Genomic DNA, 4128 nt, shown 5'->3' with positions numbered 1-4128 from the left:
GCCCACTCCTGACAGCAAAATGGATATGTTTGCATGACTTTCTAACATTTACAGATGAAAATTTACCTGTGACATGTCAGTTATGCACTGAGGAAAACACAACGTCTCAAATGCATTAAACAGCACAGATATATTCGCTGTTTGTCATGGTGGATCGATTTGATCCACGATCGACATTTAGGTCTGTTTAAGAATAAGCGTGCAAAAATTAGTGAGATTGTGTGAATTTAATTAGTCGTTAATGGAACCGCTTTAGGCCCGATAGATTAGGTTAGGTTATTTTATTTCAAGTCAGATTTTGGACTTTAATCCCTGCTTTTCCTCAGGTCTCTGTAGTGTTGTTGTTATACGTCGTATTCACGCAGCAGCAGCGGTGATGAGAGCGCGCTTGAGAAACAGTTTAGAGAGGAGAAATCAATCTACATATAACATATTGGTCACAGATTATTGGTCACTTTCTAAATAATAAAAGTATAGCGCATCCACTAGTAATTATATATAAATGAATCGGGTTTTACCGATGCAAATATGTTCAAAACGATGCATCGCGATACAAATGCCAACTTGTAGCCGATGCACACTTTTTAAACCGATGCATCGCATCGTTAACTTTTTATGCCGATGCACCGAGCGAATCGGGGAATCTTCTCATCCCTAATATATATATATATATTTATATATATATATGATCAAGCATCCCACACCTGAGATATGCAATATCTCTCTGATGTTTCCTCTTTTCCTCTCTTTTTCTTGTGTCAGCAGGAGCCAACTACACCCCAGAGACTCTTTTAAGGGCCACCTATAATCACGGCACCTTTGGCTTCGTAAGTTTTTTTTATTTTTTTTTTATATATATATGATCACACATATGTTGGGCTGGGGATTGATAGAGATTTCATAATTCCATTTGATTCACAAGCTCTTAATTTATTTCTGATCTTGATTCAAATCAGTTTGATTCACAATTATTCTTATTCTCTTATTCTGATTCCAGTTTCCATACGATTTAATTGGATTAAAATATTTCTGAGAATTTGATGACAGCCATTTATGTACCTTGATTTAGTATTCATTTTGGTTATAATCCTGTATTCTTCAAGAGTACTTCTAGATCGACTCAAAAGCCTGTTTTGCTCTAATATTTTCAAACAATACAAATGTTACAGTAGCTGATACACACTAATATTCCTTGGATCAATAGCTGTCACAACTAAAAAGATTTTAAGTTACTCTTTAATGTGATTGTACATTCAGGCAATTAATGGAGTTCCCTGACAAGGATGTGCAAAAAATCAATACGGTTTAAACAGTACTATACTGGGAATAACTGCTGTTGCACAAGTTGTTACCTTGTCTGTCCATGAACAAATTTAGATGAGATAAACTCATGACCATTTCTTACACGTTTCCCCTTCCCCTCTGTTTTGTTTCAGATCAGCTGTCAGTGGTTATGGAGGCCATGCAGCCAAGACCAACTAGGATGCTTGTTGCCATTTCTTTTTGTTGCAATATTGTCATGATCTCTGCATTGATTTGTTGTTATGAATTCAGTTCTCTACTCCTGCCCACCCGCCCGATAAACAGACTGTCAAAGTTCCCTTTTAATGTGTTCCTGCTTCAAAAGAACTCTGAATAAATAAGATATTTGCCTACTTAACAGGTTCTTTTTACCTCTGTTTGCTTTATCAATAACTCTTATCTTTTTTTCACCCTAAATACATGTCAGAGCAGAAGGCTGTGTGTGTAGACTGCTGTCTTCTAGGTTCCTGTACGAATGTGTCTGCATAAGTTTGGGCTTTCAGCCCAAAGTATACATTGGTATGAGTACAGTGCATGTGACATAAACTTCCTTATCAGCATAATACACACAACCAAATTTTTCTTACTGAGCATACTCCACACGCTCAGTTTGTTTCAAAGTATGCCTTCATTTTTTTAGCAATAATAATAGGTGATAGAATAAATATTATGTGTCATTTATACATTTGTTGTGCACCAGGCTACCTTCATCTGCTCTCTCATCTCTGCATTAGCCACTATCCCACAGGGTAAGATCTTCCTACACACACACACACATACACACACACAAACACAAATTGATAAAGAAATATATAGGACAACAGCTTTTTACTTGCAAAATAGTGTCATGTTCATTGTCTTTATACCTGTTATACTGTTACGAGACATTTTGTAACCATTCTTGTGTAAGACGATATCTGTGATTAAAACATAGATGCATATGCAGTGTGACAGGAATGTGTTTCTTAAAAAAAAAATTAAGACTACATATTTCCCATAATAGTCTTACTGGTAGTGCACACTTAATGAGTTTCTCGACGAGACTGGATTCTAACATAAATCAAACTTTTAAATAGGTTACTGATGATCATCTTTCCTTTGCAACATCTTTATCACTAGTTCAAGCACTGAACTCATAAGAACAAATCTTAATCTTGTGTAACAACATTATTAAAGATAAAAGGAGTCTGATTCAATGAGGAATAGAAAGCCAAGTCCTGACTGTGACGATAGGAGTAGCTGGGGATGGAGGAGGGTAATTTGCTCCGGAGCAAGCAATAAAGCTGCTGAATAATACTGAATAGACCTTATATAGGAATGCCGTGATAGGCGTCGTATTCCTATACTGTCCTACAAAGGCAAAAGACTTACTCGCTGGTGTGTGTAACTGAGAAAGATTTTTATTTGTCCAGCCTGATTAATTATAGGTAGGACACTGGAAATCTGTCAATTAGATGTTTTAGTAATTAAAATGGTCTTTGTAAATTGATAAATTGATTTTCACCCCTATTTTGGCGTTACTGCATTCTGCCTTTGCATTGTCTGCAAAAAGTGAGAAGTCACGCCAAGGCAAAAGGCAGTAGCTTCCACATTATTAATATTTGGTTGCTGATCACCATTTACAGAATCATTATAGTAACACCTGTATAAAATCTAGTGATCTTGGGCTATCTCATAGGCTATAACATATAGTAATAATGTGACTATAGTAATTGTTTTTATGACCGTAACAACTAGACAAAAAGTTTAACATGTGAGTGGACACCATTTTGCAACCAGTGTATTTGCAATGTTTACTCATGTAAAAGGATGCAAGACATAGCCTAATTGCTAATACATTGAACTGAATAAAAACAGCCTAGCCTAAAAGGACGACTTGTGGATTGATGTGTGAACACCAGTAAGTAGGAATAATGCTCAGAATGCTTGTGGATTAAAAATCTCAGATGATGTTTTTTGCCATGGATCTTTACGGGTTACAAGAAAAAGTAGGATATGCATTTAATTGCGAACTGTTACTAATTTTATGTGTGATCATGCTGCATGCTATGCTTTTCATGGCATTCGAGTCCACACGTGTGCAACTAGAAGTGGGCACTGGGCACAATAGCTCCAGACTGACAGGCTGGCACTGAGTGAATATTCTGCATTATAGTAAATAAATAAATAAAATAAACTTTAAAGATTATTTAGTCTTTGCTTGTTTACAGTGCTTTGTTATATGGAGCAGTTAAATAGCAATCTATCTAATTTGTTTGTCTAATGAAGTGTTTCAGTGACAGATGTATGAAAGTACACAGGTTACACCGTCATTTAAATGCGGCAGACTTTAATGAATATTATTACACGGCCCTGTGGAATACTTGATTCTGATTGGTCAGTCGTGACATTCCGAGGTATGTTATCCCTCGATAACAACCGGTAAAAGCTAATAACACAGGCTCATCCGGGTAACAGCAGTCAGCGCTGTACTCTTGCTTGAACTATTTTTTCTTGGTGGAAGCTTTGCGTTTGTTTAGCTAATAAAATATTAAAACTCGATTCAAAATGGTTAATTATGTCATCCTGGTATCGCGGACTCGCTCTCGTTTCATACAAACGCAGCTGCCCTTACGAAAAAGAAGTTTATTCAAGTGTGCTATTAGTATACGTCTTTTAAACTAAAAATAGGAAAGTATACTTTCAGTTTACTTTTTGTGTACTTCTCAGACATGGGCTTTATGTACTTCTCAGAAATATACTTAAAATGACATTTAAGTATACTTGACTTATACTTAGAAAAAGTCTAAATATATTTGAGCTATACTTGTGCTCCGAGAATGTTTT

Source organism: Sinocyclocheilus rhinocerous, unplaced genomic scaffold, assembly GCF_001515625.1.
Source record: "Sinocyclocheilus rhinocerous isolate Xijiao unplaced genomic scaffold, SAMN03320098_v1.1 scaffold675, whole genome shotgun sequence".
Taxonomy (NCBI): Eukaryota; Metazoa; Chordata; class Actinopteri; order Cypriniformes; family Cyprinidae; genus Sinocyclocheilus; species Sinocyclocheilus rhinocerous.
The sequence above is the reverse complement of the archived record's forward strand: the minus strand, read 5'-3'. Positions refer to the sequence as shown.